The 12,230-nt window shown below is 36.9% G+C and overlaps 1 long non-coding RNA gene across 1 annotated transcript; it reads right to left on the bottom strand.

Annotated features, from left to right (window-relative positions):
- Window positions 1-4,128: 4,128 nt before the first annotated feature.
- Window positions 4,129-5,171, bottom strand: LOC113278002. The gene is made up of 3 exons (XR_003325259.1): window positions 4,996-5,171; window positions 4,820-4,910; window positions 4,129-4,183 (listed from the first exon to the last, which is right to left on the bottom strand). It is a non-coding gene; the product is annotated as an uncharacterized LOC113278002 (long non-coding RNA).
- Window positions 5,172-12,230: the final 7,059 nt, after the last annotated feature.

Genomic DNA, 12,230 nt, shown 5'->3' with positions numbered 1-12,230 from the left:
AGGGAACGTCGGAGATCTGGGTTTGAGTATATTCCGAAGCCGAGGGCAACTCCAATTTAAGGTGGTGGTATTTTCATACCCCGATTTCGGCTATAGTTCACCGAATGAAAAATAAGTAATAATTTTTCCTTTCCTAACACCGAGGTCTTATGAGTTCACTTGACTATGTTGTGAGAAAAACTTCTCAGTTAAGCGTGCTCGGATGAGAGTAGTGGTTCCTGTTGTAAACCCCACATGCCGGATAACAACAGTGGCTAAGTGGGGACAATATCGATGGAGGGTCGGGTCATTACAGTACCGGAACTATACACGAACTAAATTCCAACATGAACAAGTCTGTAATCTATATTTCAAGATAAGAGTTCACGGAAACAAGCCTTGTATGTTATATACAATTTAAGTTAAAAATTGTCTAGGATGATTATCGAATCACTTGCTTTTACTTTAATTATAACACACGATTATAATACGAAAGTAAAATGTAAAGAAAGACACAGATAATTTTTTAACGAGGAGTACTGCACTGGTAGAAAAACCACTGGCAGAAAAACTCTGAGACCTCGTCCAACTTGAACACCATACTATATTAAACCGCTACAAAGATTAACCTATTATCAGACTTCAGACTAGAGTGTCGTGGAGACCCAATGAACCTTCAGGCAATTCAACTGCATTCATGTTATTTCCGCCTCTTGGATCTTGTAAGATATTGAGCACTTGATTCCTTAGATGACGTCCTTTATAGTCTAAGAGTTGCTTCATCCTCAATGAAGACTTTTGATACTGATCCTATCTAATAAACAAGCATGTTTGATTTTCCTTTCGATCTGTTTCAACCTAGGTTTCGAAATCTGTTTGGAGTGGACAAAGTCCAGTGTAACTCACAAATCCTAAACACGGACTCTTAGTTAGCCGAGGAGCCTGGATTACCATCCACCTCTCAAGAACAATCCAAAAAAAAATCAAAGAAGAGTTTAAATATCTATCTTAAGGAATCACAAAGTTTGAGACACAGATGGCATTAGAGAAAAATATCATTATAGATCAATAAGAAAAATATTTGGATTCAAAAAACTATAAGGTAAAACATAGTTTGATCGGGCTTCATTTATCCCTAAGTAAAGTCTTCAAAGTCGTAACCTAATTATGTTTCTCTAATTAAACCTAGGTTTTATAGGGCGACTCTAGCTTAAAAACTAGAACAAAAGACTGTCAGGGATTGAGAAATCCTGTTACAAGAGTCCCTCTATTTATGGATTTTCAAGGCTCCAGATAGCTTGGAATTCAAGCTAGGGTTTCTTGGAATTCAAGCAAACAATTTCTTAGTTTTGATATAATTCTTATTAAGAATTCATGTAAGCATGTAAGAAGTCTTCCTTGAAATTATACAGAAGAATATGCATTATGGTCCAGGGTTTAGGAACCATGCACAATAATAGTTCATATCGGCTAAGTAGACTTTGAACTTAAAAGCATATATCGGCGTTCAATAACTGCAAAGGATAATCAATGATCCACAAACACAAAGTGGTTTACTAATTAAAGTTAATTATCTTAGAAGTGTCTATGAGAGTCTTAGCAAAGTCAAACATACTTGCATAATAGTTCGTGGCCTTTTACTAATACTGAACTGGGTAGTTTTGCAAACCGTCAATTCACGAAAAATAGTCAAAAGGTCCGGGTTTTCAACCTTGTCAGTTCGTTACCAAAAGACCTGAAGGTTTGCCAACCTATCTAATTCCTGAACTCAGTAGTAACTGGTATGCAAATCGGGTTTTAAAACCTTTGTAGTTCTTTGAATTCAGACTGAGTTTTGGTAACACAAACAAGTATGTACCTTGTGCCAATTAGTTTGTATATCTCATAATTCATTTGAAACTTCCCAATAGCCATTAGTATTATATAATGTTACTTAGGTAATTTCCAAATGATCAACTTGAAATAAAAATAGTTTGTGAACAATAAACTGTTTTAACTAGTATTATTAAGGATCTGTGAACATCCATTAATTGAATCATGTTTTGAGAGTTCAACCAAGACAAGCTTGAACTCAAATTTCTTATTTGTAAAATTAAATCTACTAAAATTTCAATATTAAATCTACTAAAATCAAGAATGGTAAATGTCATGAGTAAATAGGATAGATTAGTCTTCACATACTTATTTGTTGATGAAGGTCTCGCAAATGTTTTCGTTTATTCTCCAACCTTCAATCTTCGAGGGTTACTCAGTGATGTTTGATACTCAACTGCCATACTATAATCCTATTCTGAGACTTGACTTTAGTAGACTAGAAATCAAGATATAAGTTTGTACTTTTAACATTGACAACAAGCTTGAGATAAAAAAACTTGCGAGTTTGACCGAGCGATACTCTAACACATATTAACAACCTTATATTGGGTATCTAAGAGAAAAACCACGAGGATGGGAGGTGATAAGTGCATAATTTCCTATACTTTTGTTATCAATTCCATCCTTTTATTTTCTATTTTTCTTTCATATTATCTTGTATTACTCTCTTTTTTTTTGTCTTATTTAGGTAGAATCGTCCAAAAAGAGCGAAAAGAGTGTTGAAATGGACATAATCGTGAGCGTGGACTGAGGACCAAGAGGAAATCGACCACATTCAGGAGTATTCAACTCTATGTTGTATAGAATGAAGAGATGAAAATAACGCAAAAAAAAGAGGTCATTCCGAGTTCGTATGCAAACGTTATGGAAAAAACAGTTTGAGGAGCAAGTAGGACCCAATCCCTACCTATTTCGGGATGGGTACATTAATTATATACCCTTAGTTTTCATACCCTACAAATATACCCTTACTACACAATAAAAATACCCCTCACCTTATCCACTTAAATATAGATTACATTGATACCCCTTATTATATAATTTTTTTCTTACCTTATCCATAAACATATTTATCTATTTAAAAAAAAAAAAAATTTCTCATCTCACTAGAAAGACTCCACCACCAGTCTACCACTGCCACCTACAACACCACGACCATTCCACCGCCACCAGTCTGCCGCCACCAGTCCACCGCCACCACCGCCACCACCAACTCCGTTGCTACCAGCACCGCCACCACCAACTCCGTTGCTACCACCACCACCAACTCCGTTGCTACCACCACCTCCATTGCACTGATCCACCACCGCCGCCGCCACCACTAGCAACATCGCCGCCGCTGCCGCCGTCTCCGATGGTGTCAACAACCGAAGTTGATCCCAAAATCAAAAGTCAGAAAAATAAGAAGCAAAAAAAATACTATGGTATCAACAACCGAAGTTGATCCCCAAAATTAAAAATTCAAAAAATGACCAGATTATCTATGGTATCAACAACCAAAGTTGATCCTAAATTTTTTTTGTCAACAACCAAAGTTGATCCCAAGATACAGCGTCAATAATCCGAGTTGATACAAAAATTAAAAATTTCAGAAAATGTTCTATTATGTATGTGTCAACAACTAAATTTGATCCCAAATTATGACGTCAACAACCTAAGTTGACTCGAAAATTTAGTGTCCACAAGCGAAATTCATCCCCTAAATTAAAAATTCATATTATGTACGGTGTCAACAACCAAAGTTGATCCCAAAATATGGTATCAACAATCAAAGTTACGCTTCAAAAAAAAAAAAAAAACCAAAGTAATCCACCAAACCAATTTTGAAATATTTAAATGAAGGAACACATGGATATTACGATCGTGAATATATCAACTTGGAAAAAACTAATTAAGATACATAGCATAAAAAACGAAGCATTATATAAATCACACAACAATATATTTTGATATACTGCAAAAGTTCACATTGTTTATGTCCAACCATTTAACAAGCCTAGGGATCATAGTCTTGACAATCTACTACCATAATCAGCAACGTCATAAATCAACATTTCTTATTCAGGGATTCGAAGTTAAAAATTTGGAAGACTAAGTACTATAAAACGACTAAAGTAGTGAAAAAAATTACCGGAAAGAAATTTTACAAAAACATAATCAACCCTTTCCATAGATATGAGAAATGGTTGAATGAATCTGTGTTAGTGGAACTCGAACATAGTACTTACCGTCTGAGCAGCTATCATTAGCCTCAACAGTAGCACAAAAAAGGTGATTTCATGAATTCCACTATTATCAACAGAAACGCCGCCTCCAAGAGTACCAATACCTGCATCACCATCACCACACGCATAACATGGAATTAAAACAACTAACATACAATAATGATCCACAGATTTCACAAAATCGAAAGTATATTAAAATCGTAAAGATTTGACAGGTACTATAGATTCAGATCCTGAAAAGTGTATCGCTTGACCAAGAGTGTAATATGTCACCACAGTAGCAGATGCTCACAAATAAATGATACCAGAAATAAGTTCACTTTATATGTCATTAAAAAATGAAATGAGAAATGCAAGTTTAACGAATTCAAACACGCAACTGAATGGTCAAGTTAAAAAAATCTGAGGTTTCGACTGTCAACTCTAAGTAACAGTCCAATAAGATACTAGTTATATACAATCATATTTGATACTATTAGCATAGCCTAGTTGACTAACTCCGTTCAATCAAATATGTCAATTTGTGGGTAATTAAACACGAAACAGAGTTGATCTAAGCTGTAAATAAGCGAAACCCCAAACCAATTATGACCATAAAAAACAAGAATTAGGTTACAAAATGTCACCCATACACTATAAATTATGTCTATATTTTTTAGTTGGTTTACCTCAACAAATAACATATTCAATTTGAAAAAGCCTAGCACATATTCGAGGTCTAATCTTTAACTTTAGCATACCTTAGAAACTTTATGAAGACCAGGTCTAATTTCACCGGAAACAGATCGACCCAACGAAACTTGCATAACTTTATTCGATCCGACAAAGAATCTGCATAGAATTACATCATACATTAGACACTGAATGACATTTTCGCACCAAATCTACACACATCCAAGTGTAAAAATTAATATACCTGCTGGAAGATTTGAGTTGTTCTCTGAACTCTTTGAACTTATGATTTTTCATATTCTCAAAAGAGAATACATAATGGAATTGTAAACTTCAACTGCTTTCCTTGTTGATTCAACAATTTTCTCTTTGCGTTCATTTCCTTTCTGTTCTCTTCCTTCATTTCTTTCTTTGTCAGCAATTTCCTAAAAATGTCAATGAGTTAAAAAGGTTACAGGCTTAAACAACCAAAAAGGATCGAAACTTTTTGGCTAAATGAATTCAGTTGATATAAATTAAACACACCAATTATATGTCTTAAACTCCACCATCACCACCTCCAGAACAGCAAGAACACCAATACCAAATGATGTTATCACCACCAACAACAACAATAACCTCACTAGTACAACAAAAGCTACCACCATCCATTGATTCCACTCCACTACAACAAACATCCACCACCACCACCATAACAACAACAAGCACCACCGCCAGTGTCACAAACCCGACCACCAACTACGCCTTCGCCTAGTATCGCAAGAACATGGAATAATTTGCTTGTTTCGGAGATGAATCACAATCAAGAGCTCAATTAAAATCGAAATAAACAAAGAAATCATGTTGAATCAATACCAAATATCAAAACCAAGATCAAATTTTGACAGTAAGAGATTAAACTTATCTTTTAATTTGTTTATGATGATTGTATCTTCATATCCGCTTATTGATGAAGATTTTCATCGTCTCTTCCCCATTGACACACACCATTATCATCGATTTCAGGTTCTTTAAGATGAAATCAACTGAAATCGAAACAAAATCTAATGTTCTTATGACTAAGATTAGGATTTGAAAATTAGGTCCTCGCCGATTAGTCACCATATTGAATTTTTGTAGTTGAATAATTGTAAATCGATCCATAACCCATTTAGGAGGTGGTGGTGGTGGTGCAGGTTGTGGATTCTTTGGAAGTATATGATGTGGTGGATTCCGTGGTGATGGTGGTGGAGATGGCGGTGATAAATTGTTAGGATACCGACCCTAAACTCGTCATAAGCCCATGGGTAGAACTCAACTCGAAAACCGGTTGACTATATGAGGGATCCCATTGACTTATAAACTACCCAATTAAGCCCCATCTACCAATGTGGGACTAAGGTCCCAACATACCACCACGCTTCCAGACCCAACGTCTTCGTTGGCCCACTATATCGATACTGACCCGGCGATAGCCCTTTCCTTTATGGCGGCTCCACTCGACTACCAGTATTCAGTGCGGTGACAATTACGCTCATACATAGGTGCCCCTACACTTCAATCCAGCCTATAGGTCACCCCTTCCGTGAAGAGGGCATGGGTCGTGGTGGTTGGCTCTGATACCAAATGTTAGGGTACCGACCCTAAACTCGTCATAAGCCCATGGGTAGAACTCAAATCGAAAACCGGTTGACTAGATGAGGGATCCTATTGACTTATAAACTACCCAATTAAGCCCCATCTACCAATGTGGGACTAAGGTCCCAACATCATTGTCATGTACCTCATATGAGAGAGGAGTGCCCTTATCAGTTATCGGTCTGCATGTAGTAAAGTTTATTGTGGTAGTGTTTAGTTCATTAGTGGGTGCTACTATCACTTGTAAGGAGGGTCTAGATGGAACCACCTGGAGTTGTATTAGGCGTTAGATGCTAAAGTTGGAAGTCTATCTTTATAAGCTGTGTCTGTAATGAAGATTGGTATCTAAGAATTAATGAAAAGAACCAGATCGTTTCAATCGATCAAACCGTGTTCGCTGAACCGGGAGGCTTGATCCGTGAGGATCTTGACGTTACTATCATCACTATCTTGTTGTGAATAACTAGGTTCATAACAATTGGTATCATCCAGACAATTCTGTGCGTACTCTACAATGGGGGATTTACTTGCTCAATTGGAGGTGATTAAGCTTGTAGAGAAGATATTATCTTATATGCGGTTGGAGAAATCGAAGGTGGTGTTGAATATAACTTCCCAAATCGACAACAGGCTCTTCGTCAAATGGATAGTTACATTTTCATCACTGAAAACCAGTTGGACTCACTCAACAAATATATTGAATCAACTCAGCTTCAACCATATGAAGAACCGGTAGTTGCCAAAACTGAGATTATTGAGGAGATTGTCAACCAAGAAGATGATTGTGAGTTGATTCCTTCTTATTCCATTGAAGCAGAACAGTAAGAAGAAGATGAATTTGAGTTGATTATTCCTTCTTATTTATTTGAAGAACAAGATGATTCTCTGGATTTAGAGTTGACTCCTTCTTACTTCTTTGACGAAGAAGAAGATACAGAGACTGTCGATTCCGAATTGCTCATTCCCTTGTTTTTCTACATCCCTACTGGAGTAGTTTGTGCACATCATACCTTGCTCAGTATGTTATTTGTGCTCACCACCAAATGATGGGTATGTGCAATCTTGATTTTACTCGATACCTACTTCCTTGTTACATCTATGTGTGGGGTCTGGCAACTAATTCAAGGGAAGATTATAGCTGGACAGAATTTCCATACGAATGTTGTGGACTCAAGTCTTGCTCACAGTGGTTCAAAATTTAACAGTGGTAATGTTGGTGGTTTACTTAGAGTGGAAATCTGAGTTACATACTCCTGAGAAATATGAAAGCCTAGCCATTCGAGAAGAACAAAAGAAGATGCATCTCGATTTTGCCAAGATTGTTCTCAAATCCTTGTATTACTCCCAACAGGACTCTAATTCTGGTGTGTGGCTGCAGGGTTTGGGTGGTGCTCTATGTTCCTCTAATTATTTGTATTATCTTTGCTCCCTATTTGACCGTGGGAAGAAGCTTCCTGAGTTACGTGATAGACACATTTTTGTGTCCGATTTGTCTCGATTCTATATATTGTTAGGGCTCATTTTTGTATTTATTATGGTGTTTTATTTATTTGTAGGTGTTTTTGGCCAATAAACATTTTTGGAAAAAATTGGCTCGAAAAGTTGTCGGAAAGCACCCGGATGACATTTGCTATTCGAACTCTCACTTTGGATAAGGGGTAACCTAATTACTAAGAGGTATCCCATTTCCAGGCAGATGCTAATCGCACCCCTACTCTGGATAAGGGGCAACCATCTTCAACATTTCAAAAACCAGGTTTTGGCTGAAAAATAGTGCAGTGAAGAACAGTTTTGGCAATCGTGATTTGGAGGAGTTTGGGGTCGATTAAACCTCTGATTTTTATAGGATAGACTCCCTATGGGTCTAGGAATCTGATATGGGTGTTTAAATCGATTAGACTGGGCTAAATCGATGGATTTTTCTCACAACAGAAAATATGGAAAGTCACGTGTGTGACCTGTTTTAGGGAATTTTAGAGAGATTAAAGCGCTGTAAGCCTTCCCAAAGATTTGTATCTATCTAAGGAAGAGTTTAGAATAAAAAGGAAAGCTCAGAAACGCGTAGAAATTCTAAAATAAGAAATTGCGGCAACTTTGCCGTGAAGAGAAGGAAAGAGATTTTGGAAGATTTGGGAGAGATTTAATCGGTATTTTTGATATAAATAGATGTCTTGGGTCATATAGAAGAGGTGTCGAGAGTTTGGGAACCTAAGGAGAGCTAGAGAAGAAGAAATCAGAGCTTTACCAAACTCTGTTTCTGCTGCTGCTGCTGCTGAAGAGGAAGAACGTGAAGAACATTGACGCACGGGAAACAGTCGCAGAACAGCGTCGTTGTTTAACAGCTGAAGAACATTAAGCTGTGCAGGGAAGTCGTATTCTAGGGTCTTAAAATCAGCGACAAAGCAACAGTTTTTCTGTAACAGTTCCATTGTAACAGCTGTTTTGCAACACCAATACACTGTTGCAAACAGTCTGTGTTATTACTTTTCACTCTTTTAATCATCTTTTGAGCAACAAACACATATTTTGAGATCATGATTAATATGAGGAGCTAAACCCCATTGTTGAGGCGATAGAGGAAGCTATTTTTCCAACAAAAGTGGTATATTCTACTTTATCTTTTTATTTGCAATAATTATATGATTATTTGCCTTGAACTATTATTGAATATGATTTTTATTTGAGTGATTGTGATCTATTTTGATGGAGTATGCTTAGTTTTAAGACTTTTGATGCTTCATACTTGGTATTTACAATTATTACTTTTGAAAATCTACTTGTTGCAATATTTTAGAATCAAATTAAACAAGAAAATTGCATAAATATAAGTATTGGTTTAATCACTTTGAACTTGGAAAATAGTGGAATCTTAGCCCTCAATGTTTCTTTTAGTATTGATATCATCTTTGATTGAGTTTGCTATAATTTTTAGTGAGTTTTCTATTTTAATATTAGAATTTAAGTCTAATTAATATCCTTCACAAGTCTGAGAATCGAACCACTTTTACCACTATCTACAAATCACATCATTACACCTAAGGAAGGATGATGGCAACTTTCCTTATGGACTAGGGTGCAGTTCAGAATTCCAATTTATGTATCCGATTCTGTTTATGTTGGTTAACAATGGTGATAATGGTGTTGGTGGTATGTTATTTCTAGCCTTGCAATACAGAGATAGTGTAACTAAGAGTATTTCACCATTGCGGTGGACAGAAGTGCTGTTATTTCGGAAGGCACATAAATTTTTTGGTCACGTTCCTGGTAAAAAGGGATCAAACATGTTTTTCTTCCAGCTGCAATTTGGGTTGCTCGAGCTTAAGGGGGCCTATATGCCTGCGCACAACTTGTCTCACCAGAATATGGGAGTCTTGAATTCAGCTGGTCAGTATTTGGGACTCCATGTATTTTACCTTATGCTACTTGGTTACTTCGGGGCTACAACGACGTGTGTGGTTCCATGTGAATTTATGGTAGCTAAAGAAGAGGTAGAAAAGCTACACCATTCAACCGTATCCAAGGCCAAAATTGTTGTAGCAAGGGGTGTTGGTGTGCCTGCATATCAAAATGGGAGCTCTGACGATGATGCACATCTTAACCTTCGGGAAGTGAGCACAAGGGGGTGTATACTGTTTTCCTTCAAGAGAGGAACCACAACAATGTCTGCTCGTTACATTACATAGGAAAATGGCCAGTTGATGACTAGACTGGGAGTTGAAGTTCTTACAAGCCACAAGGAAGGCTTCGTTCACCTCGCGGCTAAATGGTTCATAAGGGCGATTCAAATTGTATAGGTGTTACTATGGGTGGATTACTGGAAGTGGGCATATAGTTTAATTCGTAAGGGCTTATGGAGTGTAGGAAATCTGGCGGCTTACGCGAATTTTTGTGTGCAAGGGCTATTGGCGATTCATGGTGCTACAAATGAAGTGACAAAAATGTGTCATCATGTACCTCATATGAGAGAGGAGCGCCCCATATCTTACATGACACAGAATCATCGGCAATCTTCTCCATGTCAACTTACCAAGCAAGTTTTCTTAACCCTCATCCTTGAAGACAAGGATGTTCTGAAGGGGATGGTATTGTCATGTACCTCATATGAGAGAGGAGTGCCCTTATCAGTTATCGGTCTACGTGTAGTAAAGTTTATTGTGGTGGTGTTTAGTTCATTAGTGGGTGCTATTATCACTTGTAAGGAGGGTCTAGATGGAACCACCTGGAGTTGTATTAGGCGTTAGATTCTAGGGTTGGAAGTCTATCTTTATAAGTTGTGTCTGTAATGAAGATTGGTATCTCAGAATTAATGAAAAGAACCAGATCGTTTCAATCGATCAAACCGTGTTCGATGAACCGGGAGGCTTGATCCGTGAGGATCTTGACGTTACTATCATTCTTTCACCAACTGGTCCTCAAGAGACTTTGGTATTTTGCTCATTCGAGCATATGGGCGTTACATGGTGAACTCATCATCCCATGTAGCCGGTCCCTGCTCCACTCTGCGGATCGATTTGCAATAAATCATCATTTCAGTAAAATTAGGATTTTGAATCCAGAGCTCTACAAAAACATGATTCTGAGCAGATTCAAATACTCTGATAATTTTATGTTGATTTCACGATCAACATTTTTATTTACTCGAACCAGCAGTCAATATCTTAAAATTAATATTTTATTTGGTCCTGCTACCAACAATTCATCAAACGAGCAATATTTGCTCAAACCGACAATATTTGTTCAAACCAGCAATATTCGCTCAGACTAGCAATATTTGCTCGAACCACAATATTTGCTCAGATTCGAGAAAGAAGTGGGAGTCCTGCGAAAATTAGAGAGCTTGCGAAATTAACATTTGTAAGGTTGCGAGAATGTCGCAAACCATATCCGAAAATAAAGGAAAGATTAGCTGTCATGCACTATGTATTTCCCTATAAATAGGCATTCGAGTTGTAAAGGGAGGGAGAGATCTTTTTTGAGTAAGAAACAAGTAAATAGGAGAGAGAAAGTTTAGAGAAGAGATCATTCTTGACTTCTTTATCTTTCTTGTGAGAACATTCAGAAATTAATGAATAAAATTAAGAGTGTAAACCTAAAATGAGTTGATCAATAATGAAATCATATGAGGGGTGTAGTGTAGGATTTCCTGCAACTACATAATGGCGCTAGAAACAGGGAAGAGTTGAAGATTATTCTAGAAAAAGCTAAAGATTGATATTGAGATTTGTGAAAATTTAAAGTGATAATCTATGATTGTAGTTGGCCTGTCCAGGTTAACAAGACCCGACGATGGTTTCCTACGAACAAAGACAACACAAACACACCAGAATTTCAAACCTCACTATTCTCCAGTGCTAGATTATCTATGTTAAATAGATGTAAGAAACATTTGGAGTGGTGCCACAAAAAATATTTATGCAGGAATACATGGAATGATATTAATGATGATAGAAAAGAAGTCAGATAGTGGGAAGATATTGAAGATAAGTTCTGAAAAACAAAATGCAGAGATCAGAAAAATACATTAGGGGGAGATAAGCACTAGATTTTCCCATAAAGCTTCCAGAAATAGACAAAGAATAAGTAAAATAGATATTATTCAGGATTCTAGTGGGAACCGGCTCACTGAACCTAATGAAGTTGCTTACTTCTTTACAAACCATTTCTTGTTGATGCTTGAAGAAAATACCATCAACCCTGAAATCTTAAATCCGATTCCTAATTATATAACCTCTGAAGAAAATTCCCATCTTAACTCCATCCATGATCCCACAAAAATTAAAAACATTCTTTTTAACATGGAAGGAGACAAGGCAACTGGATCAAATGGCTTTCCACCAACTATTTTCAATCCAACTAGGATAT

Source organism: Papaver somniferum, chromosome 5, assembly GCF_003573695.1.
Source record: "Papaver somniferum cultivar HN1 chromosome 5, ASM357369v1, whole genome shotgun sequence".
NCBI lineage: Eukaryota > Viridiplantae > Streptophyta > Magnoliopsida > Ranunculales > Papaveraceae > Papaver > Papaver somniferum.
This window is presented reverse-complemented; position numbering and strand designations above follow the sequence as displayed.